General features: G+C 38.8%; 1 long non-coding RNA gene across 1 annotated transcript; it reads left to right on the top strand.

Moving 5' to 3' along the window:
* Positions 1-2,614: 2,614 nt before the first annotated feature.
* LOC121156345 lies at positions 2,615-9,935 on the top strand. Its single transcript, XR_005883849.1, has 3 exons — positions 2,615-2,974; positions 3,824-3,896; positions 9,723-9,935. It is a non-coding gene; the product is annotated as an uncharacterized LOC121156345 (long non-coding RNA).
* The last annotated feature ends 1,982 nt before the right edge of the window (positions 9,936-11,917 follow it).

Below are 11,917 nucleotides of genomic sequence, written 5' to 3'. Positions count from 1 at the left end.
GCAAGGCTTTGAGTCATCTTTCATTGCTTTTCTAGGCCATAAGCAGGGAGCTGGAGTGGAAATGAAGCAGCCAGAACATAAACTGGGGCCCAAGTGGGATGGCAGCGGCACAGTGGGAGGGTCATCACTGCCATGCTACAACACTGCTCCCACCCCTGTCATTTACATTTCTATAACTTACTGGGTTGGCTCTAACTGTGTCCCATAGAATTTGTTCTAGATGTCAAGATGAGAAGTCAATCATGATTTGGGAAGACATTGCTGATGTCTTGGGTGGTAGGTAGTGCTGTTGGTCTGAATAAGGTCCATAGCCTAGTCTGAGTCAATGCATTAGGATTATATAACTTACATATAAGGAAGGGTCCATTGGAAATGGTAGATAATATTGTAAATATACTCTACTTCCATGATCTCAGTAAATTTGCTTCTGCAAATTTCAGCCTCCTCAAATGTTAAAACATCAACACAAACAATCGCTGTTGTACCAAGCAATTCTCAGTAAGCAGGTATGAATGCTCTCACTTTGAATAGTCTCTGAAAAAGTTACCTCTTTTTTTCTCTCCTTGCTAAGTCTATGGATATGATAAGTGCTTATTTGCATAACTGAATTTCAGAGAGTTCAGATTAAAGCAGGATTTATTAACAACTCTTTCTTGGCCACCATCTTACTTTGGATCTTATAAGACACTAATGAAAAGAAATGCTAGGTGTTGCCATTTTCCTTAAAAGTTTTAACAACCTAGGGAAAAAACAATTCAACTCTTTGATTTTAGAGTTTAATAGTGTTTCTATTAAGCTTCACATGAAAGAATATGAGAAAAGAATGTAGTAGTAATATTTCTAACTTATGATTAAATAAGTTAGGTCAGTAAAAATCATTTTTTTAAAGAATGAATTCATTGATTAACAAAGTTTATATTTTTATGACTATTGAATAGTAGCATATAAACATTATATAAAATTAAATATATAGAAAATGATTTAGGAGCAAAATAATTTCTGAAAATATTGCTTTGTATTACTGCTAAGAATATCTGTAATTAACATTTCAGCATATCTTAATAGTCTGTTGAATATATTATATATTTTTGGGTGTGTTTATAATATTGCGCTACTATTTTATAATTTCCCTAAGAGAGGAATTTATTATTGTCTGTTAGAACACTTTTCAAGAATGTTCAACGTCCTCTCACCATATATGGTGCATAGTTTACATCTATGATGTTCCTATCATTGGATGTTCCATGAATTTCTTGACCTCTTCCTGTTAATGATTATTTATTTTGTAGCATTTTGTTATTGCTCTGTTTTGTTTTACAACTAATTCAGCACCAATTTGTACATCTTTGTATATTCTTACATATCCCGGTTTGCAACTAGGATAAATTATTAAGATTAAAAGTATAAAAGTATAATTGCATCAAAGATGATGTTTCTTTTTAAAGAATTTGTTGTGTATTAGTAGTTTGTCTTTAAGAAATTGTTGGAGAAAAATTAACAAACCTTTCAATTTCTTGCCATGGGTATAATACAGGGGTGAACAATAGGTAGGATAAGAACTTGAAAGATGAGATGGAGAAATGAAGAATCTTTTTTTTTCCTTTTTCTTTTCAAAAAACCAGCTTATTTTTATTGGAAAGGCAGATTTATAGAGAGAAGGAAAAGTCAGAAAGATCTTCCATTTGTTGTTTCACTCCCCAGATGGCTATGATGGTTGAAACTGAGCTGATCTGAAGCCAGGAGCTTCTTCTGTATCTCCCATGTGGGTGCAAGGTTCCAAGGTCTTGGGGTGTCCTCTGCCTCTTCCACAGGCCATGGGCAGGAGGCTGGATGGGAAGAGGAGCAGTTGGGACACAAACCAGGATCTGGATGGGATGCTGACACTTGAAAGGTGAAAGATTACTCAATCAAGCCATTGTGCCAGACTCCTCAACATCTTCTTTAAGAATTGACCTAGGGAACGGAAAAGAAATAATGAACACATAATAAGGGACACCACGAAAAAAAGCTGATTGTGGTCTCACAGTAAGAAGAGGTAGGTCAAATCATTGAACTGAAATAATATTAGTATTGGGCACGGTTTTGTGTTCCAGTTGGTTTGGTGGACAAGGAGCATATTATAAAGTAGGGTTAGGCATCTATGATGCTTTCGCAAGCTTACAGAAATAATTAATGACTGGGGATCTGAGTCTTGTTATTCTGAAGTCCATGATTTTTGCGCCATACAACACAACTTGTCTAGAGCAGGCATATACATGTACATTCAAGAGTCAAATTACAACATCAGCGATGATGCAATTAAGTGACAAACACATGACACATACATGCTTCCTGAGGCAGTGCTTCTCAACTAGAGGACTCAGAGCAAGATTTCAAAACAATTACTGACAATTTTCTCTCAGTCTGTGTGACCTCTTGCACCCAACTGTTTCCTGCTCGGCACACCTCTTACCCAATCACCCATGAAAAGACACTGGAAGGCTGCTGTATTCTCAAACCGACGGTTTTTTCTTGATGTTCTCTTCCCTCTGCTCCCTGAAAACGTTTTGAATATGAAATCCAATGCTCACTGGACAGCATGGCACTGACTAGTTATTTTCTTTTTTCTTTAAGTGATTGAGTATTTTTTGGTACCAGCTGTGTTCTAGCTCTTGGAAATAAACCAGTCAATGTAAAGGCAGCTTTCCTGTTTCATTGAGAGGAGAAAGACAAAAAAATTAAGGAAGTCAATATTTAAAAGTGATTGATGCATGTTATATGCAACATGGAACACACTGATGCGATGGTGATGGAAGTTATGCCATGTTTTCCATAATGAACACAGAGGAATTCCCTGAGGTGAAGCCTTTGAGCGAAGGTTTGAAGAGCAAAAAGAAATGAAACCTGTGACGACTGGAAAAGGGCACACAAATGCCAGGACTCCAAATCAGGAACAACATTGACATGTTTAAGAAAATGCAAAAGGCCTTGTTTGGTGTGGGGCGGTGACTGAGGGGACAAAAAGGTAAAAGATGACCTTAGAGACACAGAGCACAGGTTCCATGAATCAGGTGGCTATGCTAAAGAATTTTTATTTTATATTTGCTTCAATAAAGACTTATTAGAATGCTAAAGAGCCCACATGAATATGTGCATTAAAAACTAGTAATAATAATTATAAGAGTAATAGTTAAAAATAGCAAAAAGTGTCTTGGGGTTTGTGTCCCCAGTTCTCATCTCCTCCAAATGAGATGAGAAAGAGATCAAAGAGACCAAGGTTCTAGGGAGGAATGATGGTACTGAAGGAGGAGAAACCTGTGCAGAGCCTGGAACTGAGTGTTACTGGTTGTGCTAATCACCTAAGTAGGGAACTTTGTGGGACAAAATGATGCTTTATTAATTTTTGGAAGCTTTAAGAGTGAACTGTCTAAGGGATATTCAGATACTTTTTCAGCATTCCCAAAGTAGAGTAATCTGAAGCTGTTACAATAGAAAGTGAAATAGAACTGCAGATTTGAGAACCTTTTATCATACATAGTGCTTAGCATACACTTTCTGACAGGTATGGGATTCAAAGCAACTAGAAGTATTAGATGATATATTTATTGAAAAAAAACACATATTTTCTTTGGCAGTATTTTGGAAGACATTTATTACCTGATATAAAGTAACTGGTAGTTACATAGTAAACAGTTGCTATAGCTTGAGAGTCCCAGTAGGCATTAGGCTATGGTGCTAGTGGAGGAGTCATTCTGTTCTTGTGAGATCAAACAGCCAATTACACTGGGGGCCACAAAGTTGTTTTCTAAGGTTTATTTACTCACTTCCACTTCTGAATTGGCAGAGCGAAGAGGAGGGAAGGAGAGAGAAGGCATCTTCTACTTGCTGATTCACACGTCAGCTGCCCATCACAGTTGGTGAGTGCCAGGTGAAGGCCAGAGCTGAGTATCATTTCCAAGTCTGCCCAAATTTACTGCTTCCCAGTCACATTTGCACACAGCTACAGGATTTGGTCCTCCCAAGTGGAAGACTCATCTTGTCCCCCAACTTCAGTTCCCACCAATGTGTTTTTGTTTGTTTGTTTTGATTTTTTAATGAGTGAATATTTTTACTATGTGAATTCAGATACAGGGAATTAAGCATTTTTAAGTGGAGTGGAGTGAAGGAAGATGAGTATAGTGAAGAGCATGAGTCAACCAGTGCATTGTCTTTTTGCTAATAGTTGAAAAAATGGAAAGTCCAACAAGCATAGCAGTATGATACACACGACTTTGAAACCCTTGGACAGTTTTTCTTTAAATAATGGATGAGGTGCTATCTTTCCAAGCTATTGCACTTACATTACTTTAATGTTTACCGAGTGAGGTATACACAATGGTCAGTATATCTCTAAATACTGAAAATAAAATTTGCCACATGAATTCACTCTGAAATCACTTATGTTCTGTGTCTTGTCTACTTACCTTTCTCTGTAATCTGTGCTCATCTGTGTCTTCAAATATTACCCTTGTTATGCCGTCTGCTCTAAAGCTGATGCTGGACAGTAGTCACACTTATGGCTACAAATATAATTACTCAGGTCAATTCTTCAGAGTAGTGCTTCTTAACTATGATTGAGCTTTAGAAACATTAGTGCTAAACTTATTTTGCTTTGACTTAAGTATTGATCTCTGAGTCCACCTCAGATCAAGTGAAACAAAACCTCTGAGATAACAGACTGGATGTTGATCATTAAAAAACAAATTTCCAAAGTAATTCCAAAATTAAATCGGGGTTGGAAACTACGTGGTGAGAGTGAAATAGAGATGAGAGTTGAGGGAATGATCCAGGGAGGTGTCCAGTTAGAGAGAATAGAGGAACCTCGTGTGGCCTGAAACAAATTGGCCAGAGAAATGAAACAGAAAGGATAGGTGTCTAGAATTTAGGAGAGAGGAAAGATTTCTCTCTGTCTCTCTCTCTCTGTCTCTCTCTTTCTCCTCTTTCTCTCTCACTCAAATAAATCTAGAAAATATCCAAAAGTGTGAAATATTGAAATCGGAAAAGACTAAGTCTGATCATCCCCTGATGTCACTGATACTATTTGCCTGAGTCTTTCCAGGGAAGAGGTGAGTCCTGAAGTTGATTATCCATGAGATAAGTGTGGGAGTAAAGGAATTAGAGATAATGAGGCTGAGCTATGATCTCATTCATGTGCAAATGGATACAAATATGGGGCCATAGCTAGGTGGGAGTCGAGAGAGGGTTACATCATGTCTTCTAAGATATAGACATCGTTGAGCACATTCAGAAACCAAGGGTTAAAGAACTTGTGGGAAAGTGACAGCAGGTCTTGAGGAAGCAAAAGAGAATTACACATAATTATGAGTATGATATGGTTAGTTTTGGTTAGAAGATGAAATGATTCATTAGTTGAGATCTAATAAATGTGATAACCTGAAACAGAATATTTTTGTTGGGTTTAGACAGGAATGATTTATGGGAATTTTCTTTTTGAATCGAACAACAAACCTCTGTAGAGAGTGAGAAGAATCCCTTGGTGACTTGAAGAAAGGGAGACATTTTGTAAATATTAAAGTGTAAGGTGCAAGATGCCACTTACTTGAGTCAGAGGAAAATAGAGCAGTGGAACATTGAAGCGCCACTTGGGATAAGGGACTGTGGAACCAACTTTCATGTGATGCAATAGTCCACACAGAGTAGTGGAGATGAATTACAGTTGGATGCATTGGGCCTGGAATTTTACTAACTGGCTGATTTTCAACAATAATAAGGTTACTAATGCCAATACTATTACAGCCTAAGAGAAAGATAAGATCCTATTGATTGGACAGAGAATGAAGCGAAACTAAGTGACTGATAAATGGTGGTAAAATAAAGGTGAAATGTCACAAAGGGTGAAGCAAGAAAGCACTAATGATGGAAAAAAGGGATATGGAGCTGAGAACACAGAGGTTGTTATCAGAGCGTGAGACATCGGATCAGAGTCTCAGGGTATTGTCTTGGTCTGTACAGACTTCCATGACAGAATACCACAAATAGGGCAGCTTAAACAGTAGTTTCTTTTTTATTACAGTGCATACTTTTTATTACTGCTGATTTGATTCCAAATGAGGCTTTTCCCTTGCAGATAGCTACCTTTCTCGCTGTGTTCATTTGGTGCTGTCTATGGAGATGAGAGAGAAAGAAAGAGAGAAAGAGAGAGGTTACTGGCTTATTCTCATTGATCCTCAGAATTTCTTTCACATTATGAAGCTTTCTGACTAATATTATTCTTTCTAATAGCTGTGAATGCCACCTGTGCAAAGAATGTTCCAAAAAGCACTACCAGCCCCCCTTCTCCCAGCTGTGTTTTCACCCAGACCCACCCCTCCATATGTGGAAATCTCTTAAGGAGGTTCTACAGGCTCCTCCAATTTAGGATGATGGACTCAGCGTCTTTCCCTTCTCCATACCTGTCATGCCTTTACTTCCTGTAACGTTTAGTGCAGGGGCCACCATCCATGTAGCAATGCTCCCTGGAACCCTGCCAGTCATTCATGATTACCATCCTCCCTGCACCTCCACCCCAGATGGGTTGCCTCAAATCTTCATCCCATTCTCCCCTACTCCTACTGGTACTGTTTTTTGTTTTTTTGTTTTGTTTTGTTTTGTTTTGTAAATATTTGTTGTTTCTCTCTAAGATATAAAGAATCTTCCAATTGTTCCTTTAGCTTCAGATTTTTTCACTTAATTCAACTTCAACACTGACACTGGAGGAAAATTTCTGAACTGCAGCATGACTGCCCACTCTAGCTTCCCGGTAACATGCAGGGAAGCCTTTTCAGAGCAAATACTTGCTTCACACTTTGAATCATTTCACCCTCCTCATCTGGCCCCACCTCATTTCTTACCACACCCTTCTCCTGCTTTTACTGATTTTGCTCTGCTTGGCCTTTTCTCTTATTTACTTTTTCTTACATCATTCAGAGCTACTCAACCCAAACTGACCACGCTTACTTTCACAATTGCACCAACACTTTGCTAGGCATAATGACGTGTCTTTTGTTTTCCACACCCCCTACAGTGCCTTCACTGCCTTGAAAGAGCAAAACTAGTTGCCCTCCCAGTTGTCCTACCACTTGGCTTTGCAAGTATTGTGGCTTCTGTTGCACACAGGGTTCTTTCCTGTCCATCTGCTCACTAGTATGGAACTTCAGAAAGCAGGGATGAACCTGAGCTGTTTCTGTTGTTTCTAAGCTTGCATGAGGGCAGGACTGAACACAGAGGAGATGCTGTACGAATACAAGCATGTGCTATACACACATTGTGCATGAAACAGCATGTATGAAATTGGTCAGGAGGGATCTTGAAGTACTTTTGGGTCCTCTTCTGATTTATTGGACTATAGTAACTTCCTAGTCTCAGAAAAACTACATTAAAAAAAAAAAAAAACTGTTGTAGAGCTGATCTTGATTTTTGTAGAATCTACCAAAACTTTCTCAGGTAAGTATTAAGTCCTCTGTGACATAGTACAAACTAAATTTCTTATTAAATTAATATGTGAAGGACCTGTTATGGTGGCTCAGTGAGCTAATCCTTTACCTGCAGTGCTGTCAGCATCCCATATGGACACTGGTTCTATCCTGGCTGCACCACTTCTGATCCAGCTCCCTGTTTATGGATGGCAGTGGAGGACAGCTAAAGTCCTTGGGCTCCTGCACCCATGTGGGAGACCCAGAAGAAGGTCCTGGCTTCTGGCTTCAGATCAGCTCATTTATGGCATTGTGACCATTTGAACAGTAGAAAGACCTCTCCCTATTTCCATCTCTTCTCTCTGTAAATATGCCTTTCAAATAGACAAAAGAAATCTTTTTACAAAAATCAATGTGTGAGCAAGTTAGTGTATTAAAATATGATTTTTGGCTCAAATAGTCTTGCAAAAAGAATACCCAATAAGTAATGAACCATTTTTATTATGCTCTAGCATAGAAGAGGAATATATTTTTAAATTTCATTTTCTTTTGTACAATCAAGTTAGAATTTATTTGGTATTTGGAGATTATTGCTATTTTGTCCAAAATAGGCATTTTCTTAACTTCTTCTCAAAACACATCTCATGTCAGTTCTAATTGTATTTGTGTGCGTGTATGTGCCTATTGTTTATTTTCTTATCTTGGTGGAAAGGAAATGTTGTATTTACTTCTCAGTTTAGCTTTCTCAGAAACCCCTTCCCACAGTCTTCAGGAACAGTCATCCTCTGAAGTTAACTATTTCCTGACAAACCCAGAGCACACGTTCACACAGAAAAGAAGGAAGTAAGAATGACCAAACTATTTAGGGTAAACACGTCTGCAGCTGAGACAGCTGAGATTTCATTTCCTCAGAACCCAGACTTTTTGTGTGGCTAATTTCATGATGAATGTTTAAATAGTCCTTCCCCTGCCCCACCCCCCAGAATTAAAATATTGGCTAAGTTAACCTAAGAAAGTATTTTGAGAAAAAGGATGAAAGCTGACTACAGAATCATAAATATAAGAATTTGATAATATATAGAGCAGTGTATAGTCAAATATAATGCGGACAGTAAATGTGCAAGATGTAATTGATATTGAACTGTTTAGTATCATCATGTTTTTTCTAAGTTTCTGGGAATGTTTGAAAAAAATTAATTACTTAAGATACATGAAAAGTGTTTTTGCTATTATGGTGACTTAGATACTAAGTGAAAATTACAAAGATATGAGTATTTTTCTGAAATGGACAGAATCAAGATGAAATTTCTTACATATGTCATAAAACTGTAATTCTTGTTAGAAGGATGACACCTCTCCTGAATATAACACCAATATTTATATTGGTGACTGTGAGATCTCTCCTTAATAAAAGCTAAGACAATGGGATTCTTTTCTTAATGTATTTTTATTTTGAATTTTAATTATGTGGTACAATTTTGTACAGGCTGGGATTCCCCCCTAAACTCTCACCCCCTGACAGATTTTCCCCATTTTAATACATTGGTGTAGTCCTTTATAAGGAATCATAATTCTATCAATCTTTTATTTAAGTGTACCCCAACATTGTTGGTACAGACAATATCAGACAGTCCAGTTTCCCATTGTCTACACACTATCAACAGTTCAATGGGAATCCATTTGGAAGCATGGATGCATGTTGCATTATATCCCCAAATCTGGATATGGTAGATTCAATGGGATTCTAAACACACAAATTATTTAACCCAATTCAATATCATAAGGATGAGCCTGGGGAGTTAATTTTATAAACTCTCTAGGTAAATTGGAAATATAGTGCCGCTGTCCTGTGGCGACACTAAAATGACGAGGAATCTCGAGGGCATGGAAAAACAGGAACCGCCACCACAACCGGCACACACACATCGGATGAAACACACAAACACACACACAAACGAACAAGCGAATGAAAAGCAGGCAAAGAAAAAGGGAAGGCAAAGGAAAAGATTTATTGCTGAAAGCAGACTGCTTATATATAGTTCTCCACCAATCACTTCTCCCCGTGGGTCTACGGGGCGCTAGCTGATAGGCCGGTAGCAATGGCATAACCGCACTGGGGATATTAGCTTATCCCTGTGACTTCCTGTTTACCTACTGGCAGGACAAATCCCGCCTCCTGGCCCTCGGCCAGCCGCCATCTTGCGGCCCCTCATTGTGTGGGTCAGCTCCTGGTGCACCGCTCCCCACAGCCAGGGTTGATAAGTACTGATAAGAGCTTATTTCTCCCTCTAGAATTAATTTCAGCATCTGAAAGAACACCCTATACTATTATGTATGGACGCAAAACAAAATCTGTGGCTGTGGCAAAGGAGAACAGAGTAGGTGTTTTCCTGTTCCTTCTCTCTTACCAGGAAGATTGTGTACGATAAGCAGATAACTGTCCATCAACTAGTTTACCTCAGTTGATGCTCTTAGTTAATGGCTGATGAGAAACATATAACTGATGTCATTTAGTTGTTAGAGTTGAGGAAACATGTCTAGAAATACCAAATTACACAGCAAAGTCACTTAGATCATTGTGGAAAGAATTCTGAATGGAACTAAGTTCTCCTTCAGTGCATTTCTCATTTAAATACTTTCCTTTGTAATCAAACACCACCTTAGTCTTCTGGTCCCATGTTTTTTTTTCTGTTCTCTAAATGCATTGCTAATTCTTCCTCAGAAACCAAGACATAATACTGCCATTTCATAATATAGCGGGTATAAGTGAACTGCTGTGATCAAAGCCCCTTCTCTCCTTTTCTGGTGAAAGTTTTTCACTTAAAAGATTTTAATTATTTATTTTTTATTGGGAAGTCAGATTTTACAGAGAAGAAGAGACAGAGTGATCTTGCTTTCACTGGTTCACTCCTCAAATAGCTGAATCAATCTGAAGCCTGAAGCCAGAAGACACAAGCCTCTTCCAGGTCTCCTATATGCACGCAGGGTCCCAAGGCTTTGGGCTGTCCTTGGCTTCTTTTCCAAGCCACAAGCAGGGAGCTGATTGGGAACTGGGGCAGCTGGGGCATGAACCAACAGTCAATGGAATCCTGGTGCACACAGGAGAGGTTTTAGCCACTAGGCTACCATTCTGGGCCTAGTTTTTCACTTTTAATGAGGAGCCATTTATCCTTTATTTTCATATAGTTTTAGAGTGATTCAGTCTAGTCTCCTGCATGAGGAACAAAGCATGATGCAACCCAGAATATTTGAAGATTGATTGATAGATGCATCCTGAGAGTGTTAGGGTACCTTGTTGGTAACAGCGTGAGGAAGTCATTTTCTCCACTAGCATTCTTGTGAGAAGATAAGGTGTTGTTGCTGGTGGCCAGATTTAAACTAAGCTCTTCAAGAATATAGCCATCACAGAAGATAAAACTCCTGTGGTGAGAAGAGACGGGTATTAGGTGTGACTGAAGTATTTGGATTCATTTACGCCATTTCTGGAAATAATCTTGCACATTTTGGTTAACATGATCAAAAAACTTACTTTTGGAAGTAGTTTTATTTGGTTTTGTTACTTGCAGATGACAGATTTTTGGTGGAATACTTGGTTCTGTCATCTTGTAATCACTCTGACACATCACTGTAATGATGATTTTCTATTATTTTTTAAGAAATTTTATCTTATTTTTTTTTAACCCTAGGATACTGTAAAATGCAGACATGACCAGTGAATCCAGGCCCTACATAGTTCATCTCCACACCTGGCTGGGCCTTGAATACCTGGTTTCCAGGACCAAAACCTCTGTTGGCCAAGGATCCAGCATGGCAGCCAGGCTCAAGACTCAGGATTCTGGTCTGCTCTGGTGTTAGACTGACACCCTGTGGATTCCAGCTTTGGTCTTATTCCTTTTGACGAGGGTACCCAACCCTTTTCAGTGCCACCCTATTCCATTGTAATTAGGTTCCAGTCTCAGTTCAGCACCAGTTAATCCCGTCACTACAGGCTTCAGATCCACACTGCAGTTTCATGTGCTCAGTCTATTCCCACAGATCCAGGCAACAGATCCACATCAGCGTCTCCTGGCTGGACAGGCTTCATAGACCCAGGTTCAGTTCCAATCTGTAGACTCAGGAACCATACTGGCTTGTATGAATCCAGGCACCAGTCTCATCCATCTGCTGACTCATTCTTGGGGCCAGTCTGCCAAGGACCCTGGCAGCAAGGCCTCTTCATGGACCCAAGCAGATGATCAGTATAGAATTGTTTCGGTCAGGTCATTACTGAAAGTCTTTCCTTGAGGAATCCAGTCTTCAAGAGACTGGAATAGATGCGTACTCCTTAAACTATGTGGTCACATAGATCATGAATAATCAGGGAAAATTATATCATGAGAGAAAAAGAATAATGCATCTGCAATTGCTTGAAAAATAACTCAAAATAAACCATCTTAAAGGAGCATAGTGAACTATAAGAACATATATTGAAACGAAGCATGAAAATC

Source organism: Ochotona curzoniae, unplaced genomic scaffold, assembly GCF_017591425.1.
Source record: "Ochotona curzoniae isolate NIBS_2020 unplaced genomic scaffold, NIBS_Ocur_1.0 contig_3368, whole genome shotgun sequence".
Classification (NCBI taxonomy): Eukaryota; Metazoa; Chordata; class Mammalia; order Lagomorpha; family Ochotonidae; genus Ochotona; species Ochotona curzoniae.
Note: the sequence above shows the minus strand (reverse complement) of the source record. Positions and strands in the feature narration are given on the sequence as shown.